Genomic DNA, 22,441 nt, shown 5'->3' on the forward strand with positions numbered 1-22,441 from the left:
CTTTTTATGACTGCGAAATACTCAGAAATATAACAGAAGCAAAAAGTACGAGGCATGTTTCTTTAAGTAAGTACCGTTTTGCCACACCGCGGCTGCAGCGCTGCAGTCGGCGTTCTGCGCATGCGCACTGGGTACCTACATCTGTTGTCTACGCACTGACGCCATTACAGTCGGATACTTCCTTGTTTACGTTGTGTATTGAGTGTTTAAGATGCCTCCAATAATCGTGAATACCGCCGACTGTGAAGTACAGGCTCTTATTAGGTTTCTTAGTGCTAAAGGCCTAAAGGCAATCGATATTCATCGTGAGATCTGTGCAATTTACAGAGAAAACATTATGAGTGATGGAACGGTAAGAAAGTGTGTGAGAGCATTTAAAGATGGCCACACAAATGTGCATGATGAACAATGGAGTGGGTGTCCTTCAGTCGTTAATGAAAGTTTGGTGCAGCAAGTGGACAATAAGGTGAGAGAAAACAGACACTTTACGATTTCCTCCTTGTGGGATGACTTTCCTAATATTTCTCTTGGGGTTTGTATGGCATTGTGACCAAGTACATGAATTACCGAAAATTGTGCGCACGCTGGGTACTGAAAATGTTGACGGATGTGCACAAAACCAAACGTTTAGACAGTGCATTGACTTTCCTTGAGCAGTACCACAACGACGCTGATAATTTCTTAAGCCAAATTGTTACGGGCGATGAAACATGGGTGGGCTACGTCACACCAGAAACAAAGCAACAGTCTATGGAATGGCGGCATTCAGATTCACCCAGAAAAGTGAAGTTTAAGCAAATAATTTCTGGCTGGAAAATCATGTGCGTAGTTTTTTGGGGCAGAAAAGGCGTATTGCTTGTGGAATTTCTGCCTCGTAATCAGACAATCAATGCAGCAGCACATTGCACAATCTGCGCCGTTAAATTCAGAACAAAAGACGTGGCAAGTTGAGCAAGGGCATCGCTTTGCTGCAAGACAATGCCCGTCTGCATGTGGCGAATCAGACCAAAAATATCATCACATCTTTTCGATGGGAAACTCTAGATCATCCTCCATACAGCCCCGATCTTGCGCCCAGTGACTACCATCTGTTCCGACACTTGAAGAAACACCTGGGCGGTCAGCGTCTTCAAGACAATGACGGAGTCAAAACAGTAGTGATTCAGTGGTTAACAAGTCAGGCGGCAGACTTCTATGAGGAAGGTATTCAAAAACTGGTACAACGTTATGACAGGTGCCTCAATATTGACGGAAATTATGTAGAAAAGTAGATTAAGGTACAGGCTTTCATGTAAGAATAAAATTATTGAGATATCTTAGCACGTCTTTTTTTAATTTGAAAACGGTACTGACTTAAAAAACACACCTCGTATTTATATAGTTATGAAAATAAATTCAATAACTTTCAAAATATGGCACATCACAAGTTTGTTTATCTTTAGCTTTCACATTGACATAAGTTATTTCTGTATAAATTAACCATGATTTTGGAATTATAAAATGATTCTTCATTTAGTGAGCAATAAAGTTTGGTTCAAGATTATGTAAATTAAACTTGGAAAATAAACATGTCAGCATTGCATTAATTATGAATTATATGAAAGGAAAAAGAAAAAATCAGATTATATTTTGCATATGTACATATTCTGTTTTCAATCTAGGTTGTTGCAAAGTGAGTGAGAGCTACAGGATAACTACACCGTCCAGTCACATTAATGTGACCACCTGTCAAAAGCCTGAATAACCATTTTTTGCAGCGTGGACTGCTGTGAGATGTGCAGGAAAAGAGTCAACGAGGTTCTTCTCGTAGCTACTGACTGGGATCTGGAGTCATGACGACTCCAGTGCCATGGTCAACTGCGTTAGGTTTCTTTGTTGAGGATCCATGGCACAAACAGCCAATTCGAGTTGGTCTCACAGATTCTCGATTGGGTTTAAATCCCTGGGGTTTGGTGACCAGGGGAGTACAATAAACTCATCCGGGTGCTCTTCGAACCACACAAATACACTACGAACTGTGTGACGCGTTGCACTGGCGCATTGATAGATGCAAACGAGCTGTAGGAAAAGAAACTGCATGAGCCGTGCACAGCTCGCGTTTATCCCGTTTATTGTTTGTCATCTTCTATTATGGTACTGCCGCCTCGTTTTCTTATTCCGTTTACTGGCGTCACTGACTTTCCGCCTTACTTGCCTGTGAGCGGCAGCAACAGCACATATCGAATATCAATATATGCACTGTCGTACCAACGACCAATAGTATTTCCGGGTCGTCGTGTGTCTAGCAGTCAGTTCGAGATGGACCAGCAGTGCAGTCGGGATGCAGCAGCAGTGAAGTTGTGGACGGAGCGCCGGTGAGACGCCGACAGCCAGTGCTCGCCGACCACTGGCGACACACATGAACTGTCCGACGGAGGGAGATTCGAGCAGGATGACCATTGGTTGGTCGTTCGGTTGGTCGTCTCATTGGCCGACGTATATTTGGTCCTTTCACCGTTTACGGGTCTGAGAAGTTCGTCGGTTGGCGTGGAGCAGCGAGGAAATCTCAACGGAGCATGGTTTGGCCTGGTCCGCTGGCAGCCTCTATGTGGTGTTGGAGTGTGTGGTGCTGTTCCCATTGCTACAAAGTTGGTGGCTCACCGATCCTGGACATGAAAGCTGAGTTTTGACTTAAGCTACCAGCAAGTCACGACTGTTCACACTGTGTCATTTGGAGTTCGTTGTCGGCTGTTGGGGTATTCCCACGAGCAACAACGTGTGTTTTCAAGTTGGCAAATTTTAGCCACCCTCCGAAGGAGTTTAACTGAACTTGGATATTTGAATTGAAGTGTACTAGCGGAATCTTCTAACTTGTGGCCGTTAACATTCCAGTTACCTGCCCTGGCCATTGACGTAAATTCAGGCAGTGTATTTCCTCATCATGTTTTCACTGTCCAGCACGGTGTGTAGTTTGACAGCTCATTGTATAATTGTTGTGGGCGGCAATACCTTCTACGTTGTTCCATTGAACTCCTTGTTGTGTGGTGGTTGGGTGAAGGAGAGGTTATGTTGTCGGTGGGTCCGTTGACTGTCTGCCGATTGGGTTGTCATCGGATCGACAATGGTTGGGCCGACTGACTGTCTCACCTAAGCGAGCGTTAGTGTTTGAATTCCAGGCCGACCCTCGGAACCTATGAGTGCCCTTGGGTGTACTGCCTTTTCTTGTTTGTTCTTGTTGTTTGTACTTGTATGGCTTCTAGCCGATTTTTAGATTAAGGTTGTTTTGCCCTTATGGCGTGGTTTGGGGCTTCAGACTAATTTAACAACTGTTTTACGTAAAGCCTTTGGCATTTTTATAATTAATGTTATTGGGTCTTAAGTGTTGGGCCTTCAGCCGATTTTGAATTTAAGTTCTTTTGCTCTTAAAGTATCAGATTCTCGGGGCTTTCAGCCGATTTTGAATTAAAGTTGTTCTGCTCTAAAGGTATTAGATGGTTTGGCCTTGGGCCTAATTTAAGAACTGTTTTACGTAAAGCCTTTGGCATTTTTAAAATTAATGTTATTGAGTCTTATACGTTGGGTCTGCATGTAGGAATGGACATGATCCCTGAGGATAGATGGATACGTGTGTTGATCTGTTGTGCCTTCCTGAATGACGAGATCGCCCAAGGAATGCCACAAAAACATTCCCCAGACCGTAATGCTCTCTCCTCCCGCCTGGACCCTTAGCCTTCAGACGTTTCACGCCGTCCACGACAGCGGCCATCAGTCCGATGGAGCATAAAACGTGATCCATACGATAAGGCTACCTGTCGCCACTCAATGGACATTCCGTTGCGGTAATGGGCCGCAAATTCCAGTCTTCGTCACCAATGAACGGTAGTCAACACGGATGCATGAACCAGGAGCCTGCTGCCGAAGCCGATATGCAGCAACGTTCAGGAGACATTGTTGGTAGCCCCTTAGTTTATCTGGACGGTCAGTTGCTCAAGAGTTTCACGTCTTTTCGTCCATAAACATCACCGCCTCCGGTCGTTCACCCGTGCCATCTATGGCCCGCGGTGCACCATAGTTGCCTCGGCGCCTGTTTTGGATATCGTTATTTTACTGTCCATCGTATACTTTAACCATGGCGGCATGCGAACAGTTTGCAAACATAGCTGTTTCGGAAATGCTTCCACCCTTGATCCAAAAGCCAGTGATCATGCCCTTTCGGACGCCACATAAATCGCTCCGCTTCCTCATTACGACAACGACTGCACTGTTTCCCGCCCATCGTGTGCTTCAGTTTGGAGTTGCAGCGGTTTTCCTACCGCGCAACACCTAGGTTTGTAGAAGTCTGTAATAGCTTTTTGCTATTGTTCCTTCTAAGAGTGGGTCTGCACTTGTTAGATAAAGTCTTTTGGTTGTCTAAGTTGCTCAGCACTGGAGCCTTGAGATGATTCGTGGTTCGTGGCTTGATTAGTCCAGCAGTAACAAATCTGGCCACCTAGTGGTGTTTGACCAGTGTGGCCTTTGTCCGAGCTCGCGTATTAGTGGATTACTTGCTTGCTCAGTGTTGTGGTAGAACTTCTTGGTGGTTTCCTTGAACCGCTTTCGAAGTGGCAGGATGTCGGCGACGACGTGAAGATCCTCCGAGGGGAAATCTCGTGGGAGATGGAGTGCCACTTTCAGAGCCCTGTTTTGAACTGTCTGAAGACGGCATAGGTTGGTCTCCGCTGTGTTACCCCATATTACCGCTGCATATTCCAGCAGGGGTCGAATTGTTGCCTTGTACAGCGTCAGACCTGAGTGGGCAGGAAGCGTTGATGTTGGGTTTAGCACAGGGTATAGCAGTCGTATTCTGTCCCGTGCTTTCGTCCTCACCTCGTCTATATGTTGGCGCCACGTTAGACGCTTGTCTATCGTGACGCCAAGGTATCTGACACTGGTACTCCACTGTCTGCCCCAACTCTCTTTATATACCCTCCACTGCTAGTGCTGCCACCTGCCGTGTGTCAGCGGTTACTGCACGTTGACGTCGAACATAGGCGGTGGTCACATGAATGGGACTAGACCGTGTAATTTCCGTAGCACAATATTATCACAAAGAAACATACAAAATTGTTATTACCTAATGGAAAAGCTTAGTACAGTATAAAATTTTGTAAATATATTAGAGAATTGCGCATTTAGGTGAAAAACATGAATCTAGTACTTTATAGCCGAAAACTGGAAAAAAACATTTCTGAAAAGAAGGTGGGTTTGCAGACTTCGGTTGACCCAGGAAGTTGCCGTGAATCTTTGTCTGTTATAGCTTTCAAGGGATATTTACAGTTCTGCCAGTTGAGGTTTCTCAGTATTTCGCTGACGCTCTGCCGCGAGTCAAACAAACCTGGTGGCCGAGTGGTTCTGGGCGCTTCAGTCCGCAACCGAGCTGCTGCTACGGTCGCAGGTTCGAATCCTGCCTCGGGCGTGGATGTGTGTGATGGCCTTAGGTTAGTTAGGTTTAAGTAGTTCTAAGTTCTAGGGGACTGATGACCTCAGATGTTAAGTCCCATAGTGCTCAGAACCATTTGAACCATTTGAAACAAACCTGGGACCGTACGTGCTGCCCTTCTTAGTATACTTCCAATGTCTCTTGTTATTCCTATTGGGCACGGGTCCCATACACTGGAGGAATATTCTAAGATGGCACACACAAGTGATTTGTAAGCAGTCTCCTTTATATACTAACTGCATTTCCCAGTAACTTGCCATTTAACCAAAGGCTGCCACCTGCTTTGCACACGACTGAGCCTACATGAAGGGTTCCATTTCATACCCCTACAAACTGTTACGCCCACTTATTTGTACGAGTTGAGTGAATCATTGATGTTTGCGAGTCGTGGACCATTTCTCGCAATCCCGTATCCAAACCTCGCGATCTTTACATAAATCTTCTTCCAAATTTCTTCGTTGCATACCTATCCTCCTGCACTTGAGTTTTCCGTTCAACACAGTCTTCCTCTTTTTCTCTTGCATGGGGGTTGCCATCAAAGTACTTTTTTCGGCCATCATTTACTCCTAACCTCATCAAATGCTCATACGACTCTGAAGGTCGTTTTTCCATCTCTTCAGTGATGTACGCGGGAAATTTCATTCCTTCCAGATTTCTTTATTTTTCTCTCGACTAGGAACTCTAAAACTTGTTTTCAAAAAATATCCTTGTGCGTTTACAAGTCTTCTTCTGTCTTTCTCTGTGATTTCCCACTTCATATAAACATATACTTTGTAGTATTGATTCACATAACCTTCAATCATGTATTTTTCTTAGTTTTATCTGACCAAATTCAGCTTATTGATTGGATATACTGTACTCGAACATTATGAATCACCTTGAAGAAAAAGAGTTATTGATACATAACCAACACGGATTCAGAAAATATCGTTCTTGTGCAACGCAGCTAGCTCTTTATTCCCATGAAGTAATGAGTGCTGTCGACAAGGGATCTCAGATCGATTCCATATTCCTATATTTCCAGAAGGCTTTTGAACCGTTCCTCACAAGCGACTATTAATCAAATTGTGTGCATATGGAGTATCATCACAGTTGTGTGACTGGATTCGTGATTTCCTCTCAGAGAGGTCACAGTTCGTATTGATAGACGGTAAATCATCGAGTAGAACAGAAGTGATATCTCGCGTTCCGCAAGGTAGTGTCACAGGCCCTCTGCTGTTCCTGATTTACATAATTGATCTACGTGATAATCTCAGCAGCCCCCTTAGATTGTCTGCAGATGACGCTGTGATTTACCGATTAGTAAAATCATCAGACGATCAATTCCAATTAGAAAATGATCTAGAGAAAATTTCTGTATTGTGCGAATAGTGGCAATTGGCTCTTAACAAAGAAAAGTGTGAGGTCATCCACATGGGTACTAAAAGAAATCCGATAAATTTTGGATATACGATAAATCGCACAAATATAAGGGCTGTCAATTCGACTAAATACCTAGGAATTACAATTACGAGCAACTTAAATTGGAAAGACCACATAGATAATATTGTGGGGAAGGTGAAAAAAAGATTGCGCTTTGTTGGCAGAACACTTAGAAGATGCGACAAACCCACTAAAGAGACAGTGTACATTACACTTGTCCGTCCTCTGCTGGAATATTGTTGCGCGCTGTGGGATCCTTACCAGGTAGGATTGACAGAGGACATCGAAAAAGTGCAAACAAGGGCAGCTAGTTTCATGTTATCGCGCAATAGGGGTGAGATTGTCACTGAAATGATACGCGAGTTGGGGTGGCAGTCACTGAAACAAAGGCGGTTTTCTTTGCGGCGAGATCTATTTAAGAAATTTCGATTACCACCTTTCTCTTCCGAATGCGAAAATATTTTGTTGACATCCACTTACGCAGGGAGAAATGATCATCTAACAAAAATCAGAGCTCGTACGGAAAGATTTAGGTCTTCCTTTTTCCCACGCGCCTTTCGAGAATGGAATGGTAGAGAAGTAGTATCAAAAAGGTTCGATGAACCCTCTGCCAGGCACTTAAGACTGAATTGCAGAGTAACCATGTAGAGGTAGATGCTTTGTAACTTGTCTTGTCCTCTGCCTTATTTCTTATTTACTTGAAACCTGATCTGAGAGTATAACTGACAGATACACTACTGACCATTAAAATTGCTGCACCAAGAAGAAATGCAGATGATAAACGGGTATTCATTGGACAAATATATTATACTAGAACTGCCATGTGATTACATTTTCAGTGGCCGAGCGGTTCTAGGCGCTACAGTCTGGAACCGCGCGACCGCTACGGTCGCAGGTTCGAATCCTGCCTCGAGCGTGGATGTGTGTGATTTCCTTAGGTTAGTTAGGTTTAAGTAGTAATAAGTTCTAGGGGACTGATGACCTCAGCAGATAAGTCCCATAGTGCTCAGAGCCATCTGAACCATTTGATTACATTTTCACGCAATTTGGGTGCATAGATCCTGAGAAATCAGTACCCAGAACAACCAACTCTGGCCGTAATAACGGCCTTGATACGCCTGGGCATTGAGTCAAACAGAGCTTGGATGGCGTGTACAGGTACAGCTGCACATGCAGCTTCAACACGATACCACAGTTCATCAGGAGTAGTGACTGGCGTATTGTGACGAGCCTGTTGCTCGGCCACCATTACCAGACGTTTTCAATTGGTGAGAGATCTGGAGAATGTGATGGGTGATGGCCAGGGCAGCAGTCGAACATTTTCTGTATCCAGAAAGGCTCGTACGGGACCTGCAACATGCGGTCGTGCGTTATCCTGCTCAAATGTAGGGTTTCGCAGGGATTGAATGAAGGGTAGAGCTACGGGTCGTAACACATTTGAAATGTAACGTCCACTGTTCAAAGTGCCGTCAATGCGAACAAGAGGTGACCGAGACGTGTAACCAGTGGCACCCCATACCATCACGCCGGGTGATACGCCAGTATGGCGATGACGAATACACGCTTCCAATGGGCGTTCACCACGACGTCGCCAAATACAGATGCGACCATCATGATGCTGTAAACAGAACCTGGATTCATCCGAAAAAATGGCGTATTGCCATTCGTGCACCCAGGTTCGTCGTTGAGTACACCATCACAGGCGCTCCTGCCTGTGATGCAGCGTCAAGGGTAACAACAGCCATTGGCTCCGAGCTGATAGTCCATGCAGCTGCAAACGTCGTCGAACTGTTCGTGCAGATGGTTGTTGTCTTGCAGACGTCCCCATCTGTTGACTCAGGGATGGAGACGTGACTGCACGATTCGTTACAGTCATGAGGATAAGGTGCCTGTCATCTCGACTGCTAGTCGTACGAGGCCGTTGGGATCCAGCAAGGCGTTCCGTATTACCCTCCTGAACCCACCGATTCCATAATCTGCTAACAGTCATTGGATTTCGACCAACGCGAGCAGCACTGTCGCGATACGAAAAACCTCAATCGCGATAGGCTACAATCCGACCTTTATCAAAGTCGGAAACGTGATGGTACGCATTTCTCCTCCTTACACGAGGCTTCACAACAACGTTTCACCAGGCAACTCCGGTCAACTGCTGTTTGTGTATGAGAAATCGGTTGGAAACTTTCCTCATGTCAGCACGCTGTAGGTGTTGCACTCGCGCCAACCTTGTGTGAATGCTCTGGAAAGCTAATCATTTGCATATCACTAAATCTTCTTCCTCTCGGTTAAATTTCGCGTCTATAGCACGTCATCTTCGTGGCGTTGGAATTTTAATGCCCAGTAGTGTATATATAATTTCGACATGCCTTAACAGTATTTCCATGTATGATAATTTCATGTTGTTTAGTTCCTATAGTGAGATATTTTGTTTTAAGAATAACTGTGTGTTTGTACGATTGTCTTCATCATGTACTGTATATCATTGTCGTCTGCAGCCAATATTATTTGAACTTCGGCGAATAGTAAACTCGACACGTAATCCCATCTATTGTAGGATACTGCTTTCGTTTTCTTTTTGTAAAGTGCATAATTTTATATTTCTGTACCTTTAAAGTAAGTTACAACCTTTGCTCCATTTTGAAATCTTATCGGTACGCACGCAACAACGTGCTTCCCAATATGTTCCAAAAGGTAGCGCATAAAAACGGGTTTCTTTTGGGGCTCATATTTCGAATTCTATCGGTGATAGGAAGATAGATTCAAGTGTTTCGGATAGCCCTTGGGCTACGTATTATCTTTATACCCTGCAGAAGAAACGTCTCAGTGTCACTAACCTACAGTACAGGGTCAACTTCCTCCACCTTAGGCAAAGGGAGGAAATCTTCTGGTTCTTTTTGCATTTGAAGTGGACTACAGTGGGCCTTAAGGGGTTTATGGAGGCATCTTTAGTCCGTAGGCAACTCCTTAGCAAATCTGATAAAAGCGCTTTTTACCTTTTTCCGTACCAGAACCGAGCCGCGGATTCCAGGACGACTGCGAAAAGAAAATCTCTGTAATATTTACTCTATGCTCCTAAGATTCCGATCTCAGACAGACTTGAAAATTTGCTTGGTATCTTTTCCCGTTTCCGAGATACAGAGGTTCAAAGTTACCCTAACTGTTCACGTGAAATACGCTTGTAAAATCATGTGTGAGGCGAGAACGTAGTTTATAAAGTGACGCAGCGCGGAGAAATATGCTGTAAAGTGTCTCCGTTATCATTATATTGGTTCTGGGAACACTATGTTGTAGTACTCAAGCACCGGAAATTTTTATTTTTATTTTTATTTTTTTATTTTATTTTTACTTTTTTTTGCACTTAAAATCCCGTCTGAGGTGTAAAAGTAGTTTTGAGTTATTTCACTTGTACATAACTAAACTATCAAAATTTGCTGGCCAATAAATTTCTTTTCATATGAGTGATTTGTCCTGCTGCAGCAGGGAAAGGAATGGAACCAGCGAAAGGATGTTCCTATCGGAGCACAAAAAACGCGAATTACTGTTTATTTAAAAGACTGACTGAAAAGTGCGGTACCACATGCCTCGTTCTAGATTCCTCAGTACCTTTAAAGATTTTCCGAAAACATTTTGGCATGCGAACTATTCACCCTTTTTTTTCTTTTTTTGTGTGGCAGCAACAAAGAGACGGAAAAGTAATAAATGCTAGAACATAGTGGTTGTGGTATAGAAAGAGCGAAGGACATAATGGCAGTGTGAGAAAAAGAGAGGGGCACAGTGACAATGGAACATAGTTGACAGTGAGAGAACAGTGCTAGAAAAAGAGTGAAGGAGAGACAGTGCCTGAGGTGAGGGAGGAATAAAGAGAAAGAGGAATGGGTGAGAGCCATTGATGATAAGAGAGAGTATGACAATGACAACGAGAAAGAGAGAAATAGTAACAATGAGAAGAGACAGCAGCAGTGGGAAGGAAGGAATGAAACAGCAGCAGTAAGAGAGGGCAAGAGGCAGATAGTGACAGCGACAGTCTCCTTCATTCTGTCCTACTATTACACACTCAGCTGTGACACAGGAGATAGCGACAGAGAGATACAAAGAGATAACGGCAATGCGTTGTGCTGAATGAGTGGATGAGAATGGGCAAGAGGGAGTGGATGGGTATGAGCGACTTACAGCAATGGACTAGTGGGCGTGAGCGAGTTAAAATTAAGAGAGATTACGGGAGTGAGAAGTGAGCTGTACATTAAAAGGTGCGCGAACATGATCGCCTGCAAACATTTTTGGGCAGATTTTTAAAGATGCTGGTGAAGGTACAATGAGGCTGCCGGTCCCCTATTTTTCGGTGAGAGTATTTTAAATAAAGAGAAACATATTCACAATGTTTGTGCTCTGGTAAAAGTATTCTTCCGCTGGACAAGATTTGATTGAATATTTCTGCAGCTGTTTTCAGGTAGATAAGTAAAAGCGGAATTCCAACATTATATTGGCAGAAATATGTTGTTCTTGTTGTTGTGGTCTTCAGTCCTGAAACTGGTTTGATGCAGCTCTCCATGCTACTCTATCCTGAGCAAGCTTCTTCATCTCCCAGTACCTACTGCAACCTACATCCTTCTGAATCTGCTTAGTGTATTGATCTCTTGGTCTCCCTCTACGATTTTTAGCCTCCACGCTGCCCTCCAATGCTAAATTTGTGATCCCTTGGTGCCTCAAAACATGTCCTACCAACCGATCCCTTCTTCTAGTCAAGTTGTGCCACAAACTTCTCTTCTCCCCAATCCTATTCAATACCTTCTCATTAGTTACGTGATCTACCCACCTTATCTTCAGCATTATTCTGTAGCACCACATTTCGAAAGCTTCTATTCTCTTCTTGTCCAAACTGGTTATCGTCCATGTTTCACTTCCATACATGGCTACACTCCATACAAATACTTTCAGAAACAACTTCCTGACACTTAAATCTATACTCGACGTTAACAAATTTCTCTTCTTCAGAAACGATTTCCTTGCCATTGCCAGTCTACATTTTATATCCTCTCTACTTCGACCATCATCAGTTATTTTACTCCCTAAATAGCAAAACTCCTTTACTATTTTAAGTGTCTCATTTCCTAATCTAATCCCCTCAGCATCACCCGATTTAATTTGACTACATTCCATTACCCTCGTTTTGCTTTTGTTGATGTTCATCTTATATCCTCCTTTCAAGACACTGTCCATTCCGTTCAACTGCTCTTCCAAGTCCTTTGCTGTCTCTGACAGAATTACAATGTCATCGGCGAACCTCAAAGTTTTTATTTCTTCTCCATGGATTTTAATACCTACTCCGAATTTTTCTTTTGTTTCCTTTACTGCTTGCTCAATATACAGATTGAATAACATCGGGGAGAGGCTACAACCCTGTCTCACTCCTTTCCCAACCACTGCTTCCCTTTCATGCCCCTCAACTCTTATAACTGCCATCTGGTTTCTGTACAAATTGTAAATAGCCTTTCGCTCCCTGTATTTTACCCCTGCCACCTTCAGAATTTGAAAGAGAGTATTCCAGTTAACGTTGTCAAAAGCTTTCTCTAAGTATACAAATGCTAGAAACGTAGGTTTGCCTTTTCTTAATCTTTCTTCTAAGATAAGTCGTAAGGTTAGTATTGCCTCACGTGTTCCAACATTTCTACGGAATCCAAACTAATCTTCCCCGAGGTCCGCTTCTACCAGTTTTTCCATTCGTCTGTAAAGAATTCGCGTTAGTATTTTGCAGCTGTGACTTATTAAACTGATAGTTCGGTAATTTTCACATCTGTCAACACCTGCTTTTTTTGGGATTGGAATTATTATATTCTTCTTGAAGTCTGTGGGTATTTCGCCTGTCTCATACATCTTGCTCACCAGATGGTAGAGTTTTGTCATGACTGGCTCTCCCAAGGCCATCAGTAGTTCTAATGGAATGTTGTCTACTCCCGGGGCATTGTTTCGACTCAGGAGTTTCAGTGCTCTGTCAAACTCTTCACGCAGTATCGTATCTCCCATTTCATCTTCATCTACATCCTCCTCCATTTCCATAATATTGTCCTCAAGTACATCGCCCTTGTATAAACCCTCTATATACTCCTTCCACCTTTCTGCCTTCCCTTCTTTGCTTAGAACTGGGTTGCCATCTGAGCTCTTGATATTCATACAAGTGGTTCTCTTCTCTCCAAAGGTCTCTTTAATTTTCCTGTAGACAGTATCTATCTTACCCCTAGTGAGACAAGTCTCTACATCCTTACATTTGTCCTCTAGCCATCCCTGCTTAACCATTTTGCACTTCCTGTCGATCTCATTTTTGAGACGTTTGTATTCCTTTTTGCCTGCTTCATTTACTGCATTTTTATATTTTCTCCTTTCATCAATTAAATTCAATATTTCTTCTGTTACCCAAGGATTTCTATTAGCCGTCGTCTTTTTACGTACTTGATCCTTTGCTGCCTTCACTACTTCATCCCTCAGAGCTACCCATTGTTCTTCTACTGTATTTCTTTCCCCCATTCCTGCCATTGACAATTTTTTTTATTTTTCTATCTTGGCTGCGATTACAATTTGATTCATTGGTGACTAGTTCCGAAGGCGTCCCTTTATTATCGAACCACTATCTGAGTGGATCTGATGTGGTGTCACCGCCAGACACCACAGTTACTAGGTGGTAGCATTTAAATCGGCCGCGGTCCGGTAGTATACGTCGAACCCGCGTGTCGCCACTATCAGTGATTGCAGACCGAGCGCCGCCACACGGCAGGTCTAGTCTAGAGAGACTCCCTAGCACTCGCCCCAGTTGTACAGCCGACTTTGCTAGCGATGGTTCACTGTCTACATACGCTCTCATTTACAGAGACGACAGTTTAACATAGCCTTCAGCTACGTCATTTGCTACGACCTAGGAAGGCGTCATATTCAGTTACTATAATCTGAAAGATAATATTGTGAATACCGTCAAGAGCGACGTTCATCATTAATGGATTAAAGTTAAGTATCAAACTAATTACGTCCGCTTTCTGAATTCTAATTCCTTGTCATGTTCCATACCTCACGTCAGTATAGTTCTCCTCACGCCAGCGTGCGTGAGCTAAAACGCGTGCATTTCGGCCTCCTCTAGTAACACGGTGTTGGCTCTTCTGCCAATACAACATCTGAAATGATTAATAAAGCAGCACTTGTACTTGCTCAGCATTTTCACAACTGTTCAGCTTCGAACATTCTGTGTTCTTAATGTAAGTTTTTCGGTATATAGAGTGAAGCGGCGAGTGAAAATTTGTACCAAGACTAGGACTCCGGCTTACTGGGCAGGTGCGTTAGCCGCTAAGCCACCTTGGCACGATGAGTCACACAACTACACGGATTATCCCGACACGCCTCAGCCAGGTAAATCATGTGAGACAGCTCTCCATCAGCTCGTTGGGAGAGTGGAGAAAGCACTTCACTTCCAAGAAATAGACCTCTGCATTTTCCTGGACATCGAGGGGGCCTTCAGTAACGCGACCTTCGATTCCATGGTAAGGTCAGCAGAGGTGTACGACCTGGGGACCACTATATGTACGTGGACCAGGGCTACGATTAGTGGAAGGAAGGTAGAGGCTACCATGACGAATGAAAAGATGGTAATTAACAGCACTAGAGGCTGCCCACAAGGAGGAGTTCTGTCCCCTTCATTGTGGAATCTAGTGCTGAACGTACTCATTGAGGAGCTAAATTCCAGACAATGCTTTTGCCAAGGATACGCAGATGACCTTGTCATAGTAATACTTGGTAAAATTACTGACACAGAAATATGGCACAATTTGCATTGGACATTGTGCAAAACTGGTGCATTAAACAGGATCTAAGGGCTAATCCTAAGAAGACTGTTGTGAAGCCATTCACAAGTTCGAATCTAAAGCTCTTCGATGAAACTCTACCTGTGGAGGGGATAATGAAGTATCTAGGGGTAACCTTAGATGAGAAACTAAGATGGGCCCCTCACATTAAGAGCGTCTGCTCCAAGGCGAAAGGTACTCTAGTGAGTACCAGAAGGGCTTGTGGTAAAAACTGGGGCCTAAGCCCCAGAGGTATGTACTGGATATATACCACAGTGGTTAGACCTAGATTTCCTACGGGGCTGTAGTGTGATGGAAGAAGGTAGAACCGCAGGTTGCAGCTAAGGAGCTTGCTAACGTGTAGAGACTGGCCTGCTTAGCCATAACAGGCGGAATAAACAGCTCACCAACCGCTGGAATGGAAGCCATGCTAGACGTGCCTCCACTACACCTTAGGGTCAAGATGGAGGCAGCAGCTGGGGCATACAGACTTAAAACTGATAAAAACTGGATCTCAATGGGATATCCAGAATCACACACTAAGATAGTGAGTGAGGTAAATATAGGAAAGGCAGGGGAAATGCCGGCCGACTATATAATAACTCCCAATTGCTTCAACAAGCCTTACAATATGATAATTGGAAGCAGGGAGCAGTGGGAGAAAACAGTTCGACACTGTACGTAGGACATTGTTTGGTTCACCGATGGGTCGAAATCAGACCAAGGCATTGGGCAGGGGTGTATGGGGTTCAGTCAAGACTGGAGGGGATCATCTCTCTAGGAAATCTGGCCTCGGTATTCCAAGCTGAAATTACTGCAATCAGGGCATGTGTGGAGGACAATGTGCGTAGGTGCTACAAGGACCGTAGCATCTGAATCTATTCAGACAGCCAGGCAGCCCTGAAATCACTGGCAGCTCCTGTAACCAGATCTAAGATTGTTGCAGAATGCCACAGGGCTCTGGTGGAGCTAGGGAGAAGCAACAGGGTAAACCTAGTGTGGATCCCTGGTCACTCAAGGATTTGTGGCAATGAACAAGCAGACAGATTGTCCAGGATGGGAGCAACTGCATTACACCTAATCTTCGAATTCATGACATTGGAGAGCAAAAGATACGGAATCTTCGGGACAACTAGACCTGAAGAAATTGTGTCTAACAGAAAACTGGTAAAGGGACTCCTTGCACTATTTATGGGCATTGGCTGGCTTTACTAGATATGAAGGGAGAGATACCGAACAATCAACTCTGTTTCGGTGCGGGCAGTGGCGGCTTAGACCAAAGCTGTTTTAGCTTCCGTGTCAAAATCCCGACACGCCTTCCTCCTCGATCCAAATTCTCGCTGCCGCCCCGGTGTACTTCAAATTTCCCCTTACACATGAAAAGAATTGCCGAGGTCCTCCACGTTCTGGAATAGCACCTCAGCATCAAATGTACATAAATGGGGGGTCCAGTCTGAAACCCAGGATATACAGAGAATTCACTGGTCTCATACATATACGATTTTATGTATATAGATTGAAGCGTTTCAGCTTATATACAGGATGGCGAAAAATTCACTCGACACAGGGGCACTGATTCAAACAAGAACTTGAATTTATGACTACGGTCTCAGATTCGAATCCTGCCTCGGGCTGGATGTGTGTGATGTCCTTAGGTTAGTTAGGTTTAAGTAGTTCTAAGTTCTAGCGGACTGATGACCTCCGATGTTAAGTCCCATAGTGCTCAGAGCCATTTGAACCATATTGAACCTTGAATTTATGTCTCATTACAAATACAAGCAACACTTACAATTATTTTTTTATGTTCCAACTATTTTCCGTCGTCATTAATACAATTTTGAAGTCTTTTTCGAACACTGCTACATACTCCATGTTATAGTATGGTATCACTGTCCAAATTATGAAATGCGCCGTATATGTAGTCTTTTAGTTCAGCAATGGTCTGAGGCTTTTGAGAATAAACAGCCCTTGACAACAACCCATATGAAAAAAATCCGTAGACGTGATATCTGGTGAACGTGGAGGCATGTCAAAATCTGCCCTTCGACCAATCACTTTTCTTTGGAAAATTTAGTTTAAATAATCGCGGACGACAGCGACAAATGTGGTGGAGCGGCATCATGTTAAAAGAAAATATCTTGAAAGTTTTCAGCATAAAATATGATCCAAATACGCCAAATGATGACATTGCCTCCCAAACCACTCACACCAGGTTGATTTAGTGGTTGTTCTAACAAAAGATTTTGATTGTTAGTGTATCAGTATGTACAGTTATGTCTGTTAACTTGTCCGCTTAACTTAAAATTGGCCTCGTCAGACCACACAACATGTTTCTGTTGTTCAAGCACCAATTCACAAAATTGAAGACATCTATCTGGATCATCAAGTAGCCCGTGTCATAAACGTGGCAAGTAAAGTTTAAACTTCTGTTTGTTTAATATTCTTTGCACTGGTCTTCGTGATAAATCCACATCAGCTGCTAATCGTCTGATTGATTTTCGCGGACTTTGGGTCACGGCTAAACATACCTGGAATTCATTTTCCTCTGTTGTGACTGTTGTTGGGCGGCCAAACCTTGGTGCGTCCATAACAAATCCATGTTCTTCAGATCTGTCTCGTATGTCGTATACTGTTTGTCTGTAAGGTGATTTTAATCTAAAGTGTCTTCTCCATTCATTAATAGCTGCAGTAGCGCAACTTTCATGAAATGTTTTAAGCGCGAAAATCCTTTCTTCTTTCGTTAACACCGTGACTTTCGGAAAACTGCTACTGTAAACACGTCTCACAGATCAGGCTTCCAACAGTTCACTAGTTTGTTGTGCTTGTCATTGCATTGTACACCACCTTGAAAGGCATAATTGTCACCATTTGCTAATAACAAATTAACGGGTTAAAACTTCCTACTGCACTACGTCTTGATGTTGCTTTTGTTTTCTTCGAACCAACTGTCCAGTGACTTTAGCGCCACCCTGTACATAAAGTCATATCTGTATGAGACCAGTAAAATCTCTGGAAATGTGTCATTTCATCTTAATGTGACAGCCTACTACACACTGAGTCATCTGCTGAGCCATGACTAAATCTGTAGTAGGCGCTTACATTAACGACTGAGGATGTTCGTAGTTGAACAGCCGTGAAAATGCTCAAAATGTGCAAATGTTACTTCATTAATAATTTCAGAACCACTCAGATGATGGTTCGATAATGAACGGCATGTTCGAAACTAATCATAAAATTGTCAGTCCAACTAAGGCAAGAAGTAAACAAATAATAATATCAGTGAATGTTTTCTCACGGCATTGGTTCCAGCAGATGACACGAACGCCAATTACTAAATGATGAATGAGACAGATGCTGTTCGAGCTAGGTGCTTGTACCTCCGCAGGTAACTTCTGCACGCGTCGTTTCCAGCGCTCGCTGCATCCGCGTAGCAAGTTGTTTCGACACCAGCCTCACTTTTGCTGCGGCTTATCTCTCCCACGTTAACAACAGGTTCTCCCGGCGCGAAGGCATTTCACATTCCTTCACTGGACTAATGCAGCCACGGCGCGGAGGTGCAGCCAGCGTGTCGCCGATGCAGAGATCTGCCAGGGGGTACCATTCTCCGGTTTGCTCCGCTGGCTAACAGCTTTCTGCCAAGCTGCAAGTTTCAGAGACCCCCCGTGAAATACTCGACACGAACTTTTCACACAAGTCAAATCTCTGTTGTTGTTGCAGTGGTCTTCAGTCCAGAGACTGGTTTGATGCAGCTCTCCATGCTACTCTATCCTGTGCAAGCTTCTTCATCTCCCAGTACGGACTGCACCCTACATCCTTTTGAATCTGATTAGTGTATTCATCTCTTGGTCTCTCTCAGCGATTTTTACCCTCCACGCTGCCTTCCAATACTAAATTGGTGATCCCTTGATGCTTCAAAACATGTCCTACCAACCGATCCCTTCTTCTAGTCAAGTTGAACCACAAATTCCTCTTCTCCCCAATTCTATTCAATACCTCCTCATTAGTTATATGATCTACCCATCTAACGTTCTGCATTCTTCTGTAGCACCACATTTCGAAAGCTTCTATTCTCTTCTTGTCCAAACTATTTATCGTCCACGTTTCACTTCCATACATGGCTACACTCCATACAAATACTTTCAGAAACGACTTCCTGACACTTAAATCTATACTCGATGTTAACAAATTTCTCTTCTTCAGAAATGTTTTCCTTGCCATTGCCAGTCTACATTTTATATCCTCTCTACTTCGACCATCATCAGTTATTTTACTCCCTAAATAGCAAAACTCCTTTACTACTTTAAGTGTCTCATTTCCTAGTCTAATCCCCTCAGCATCACCCGATTTAATATGACTACATTCCATTATCCTCGTTTTGCTTTTGTTGATGTTCATCTTATATCCTCCTTTCAAGACACTGTCCATTCCGTTCAACTGCTCTTCCAAGTCCTTTGCTGTCTCTGACAGAATTACAATGTCATCGGCGAGCCTCAAAGTTTTTATTTCTTCTCCATGGATTTTAATACCTACTCCGAATTTTTCTTTTGTTTCCTTTACTGCTTGCTCAATATACAGATTGAATAACATCGGGGAGAGGCTACAACCCTGTCTCACTCCTTTCCCAACCACTGCTTCCCTTTCATGCCCCTCAACTCTTATAACTGCCATCTGGTTTCTGTACAAATTGTAAATAGCCTTTCGCTCCCTGTATTTTACCCCTGCCACCTTCAGAATTTGAAAGAGAGTATTCCAGTTAACGTTGTCAAAAGCTTTCTCTAAGTATACAAATGCTAGAAACGTAGGTTTACCTTTCCTTAATCTATCCTCTAAGATAAGTCGTAGGGTCAGTATTGCCTCATGTGTTTCAATATTTCTACGGAATCCAAACTGATCTTCCCCGAGGTCGGCTTCCACCAGTTTTTCCATTCGTCAGCAAGGAATTCGCGTTAGTATTTTGCAGCCGTGACTTATTAAACTGACAGTTCGGTAATTTTCACATCTGTCAACACCTGCTTTCTTTGGGTTGGAATTATTGTATTCTTCTTGAAGTCTGAGGGTATTTCGCCTGTCTCATACATCTTGCTCACCAGATGGTAGAATTTTGTCAGGGCTGGCTCTTCCAAGGCTGTCAGTAGTTCTAATGGAATGTTGTCTACTTCCTGGGCCTTGTCGACTTAAGTCTTTCAGTGCACTATCAAACTCTTCACGCAGTATCATATGTCTCATTTCATCTTCATCTACATCCTCTTCCATTTCCATAATACCGTCCTCTATTTTCCAAAGTACACTCCCGGAAAAAAAATATTACACCCTACTAGAGGTTTCCAATTCACTCAAGACTTATTGCTGGAACAGTGCATATGGAGTATACGAAATGCTTACATTTACAGGTCAATAGCACAAGGTTCTGAGGGACCAGATATCGACCCATGCTGAAATACCCGTATTAGTACATGGTGTAGCCTCCACGGGCGGCAATGCTGTCGCTGACTCTGGAAATACTGTCCTGGGGATCATTAGGCCACGACTTCTCGGCCTGTTAGTGTAGTTCTGTAAGAGTTGTTGGCTGAAGAGTCACACGAGTGACTTCTCGTCACGTGTTATCCCACACGTATTCAGATGGGGACAACTCCGGAGATCGTGCTGGCCAAGGAAGATGCAGCACGTTTTGCAGAGCACGTTGAGTTTCACGGGCAGTGTGTCGGCGACCATTATAATGTTGGAACATCACATCACCTTTCTGTTGCAAGAACGGCAAAGGAACTGGTCTAACAATATCCTCGACATACTGAGCGCTGGTTAGCATCCGCTACAGAAACACCAAAGGTGAAAGAGAGTTGACCTAATCGCACCCCAGACCATAAGTCCTGGAGTGAGACCAGTGTGCCTCGGACGAATGCACTCTACGAGACAGTGCTCAGCAGGTCTACGACGCACGCGCAAACGACCATCACTTGGGTGCAGGCAGAATCTACTTTCATCGCTGAAGACCAAGGCGTGCCATTCCATCTACCAAAAGATGTTCAGATGATACTACACTACTGGCCATTAAAATTGCTACAACACGAAGACGACGTGCTACAGACGCAAAATTTAACCGACAGGAAGAAATGGTTCAAATGGCTCTGAGCACTATGGGACTTAACATCTGAGGTCATCAGTCCCCTAGAACACAGAACTACTTAAACTTAACTAACCCAAGGACATCACACACATCCATGCCCGAAGCAGGATTCGAACCTGCGACCGTTACAGTCGCGACGTTCCGGACTGAAGCGCCTAGAACCGCTCGGCCACCGCGGCCGGCCCGACAGAAAGAAGACGCTGTGATATGCGAATGACTAGAGCATTCACACAAGGTTGGCGCCGGTGGCGACACCTACAACGTGATGACATGAGGAAAGTTTCCAACCGATTTCTCATACATAAACAGCAGTTGCCAGAGTTGCCTGGTGAAACGTTGTTGTGATGCCTCGTGAAAGGAGGAGAAATGCGTACCATCACGTTTCCGACTTTGATAAAGGTCGGATTGTAGCCTATCGCGATTGCGGTTTTTCGTATCGCGACATTGCTACTCGCGTTGGTCGAGATCCAATGACTGTTAGCAGATTATGGAATCGGTGGGTTCAGGAGGGTAATACGCAACGCCGTGCTGGATCCCAACGGCCTCGTGTCACTAGCAGTCGAGATGACAGGCATCTTATCCGCATGGCAGTAACGGATCGTGCAGCCAAGTCTCGAACCCTGAGTCAACAGATGGGGACGTTTGCAAGACAACAACCATCTGCACGAACAGTTCGACCACGTTTGCAGCAGCATGGCCTATCAGCTCGGAGACCATGGCTGTGGTTAATCTTGACGCTGCATCACAGACAGGAGCGCCTGCGATGGTGTACTCAACGACGAACCTGGGTGCACGAATGGCAAAACGTCATTTCTTCGGATGAATCCAGGTTCTGTTTACAGCATCATGATGGTCGCATCCGTGTTTGGCGACATCGCGGTGAACGCAAATTGGAACAGTGTATTCGTCATCGCCATACTGGCGTATCACCCGGCGTGTTGAAGCTGCATGGGCAGCTGTACCTGTACACGCCATCCAAGCTCTGTTTGACTCAATGCCCCGACGTATCAAGGCCGTTATGACGGCCAGAGGTGGTTGTTCTGGGTACTGATTTCTCAGGATCTATGCACCCAAATTGCGTGAAAATGTAATCACATGTCAGTTCTAGTATAATATATTTGTCCAATGAGTACCCGTTTATCATCTGCAATTCTTCTTGGTGTAGCAAATTTAATGGCCAGTAGTGTAGTCGAGCCGTGCACGTCAGTGCTGTGGCGTGAGTGGAAGCCGTGCCAGAGGTGTGCGTGCCCATAGTCCTACTGCTAATAACCGGTTCGCAGCAGTTGTTGGCACGTCTGGGCTGTGTAGACCTGCAGAAACTCCTCTACGGCTATGACAATGTTCACGTGACCACTGATACCAGCATCTTGCACAACTGACGCAGCACGTCCAATTTGTGTGGCAATTCTCCTAAAGGGCCATACCGCCACTTAGAACGCCACGATTTGACTCCTTTCCAACCTGCTCAGTTGACTGTAGGAAGAACGAGAACGCGGTATGGTTGCTTGCTTGCTTGCTTCACACGTTTCCACCGCACAGAGCCTTCTGACTGTGAGCATTCCCTATTAAAGGATAGACACCGATGGCGCTCTGGTAGCTATGCCACTATGCTGTCTG

The sequence above is a fragment of the Schistocerca piceifrons genome, chromosome 2 (assembly GCF_021461385.2).
Source record: "Schistocerca piceifrons isolate TAMUIC-IGC-003096 chromosome 2, iqSchPice1.1, whole genome shotgun sequence".
Lineage (NCBI taxonomy): Eukaryota > Metazoa > Arthropoda > Insecta > Orthoptera > Acrididae > Schistocerca > Schistocerca piceifrons.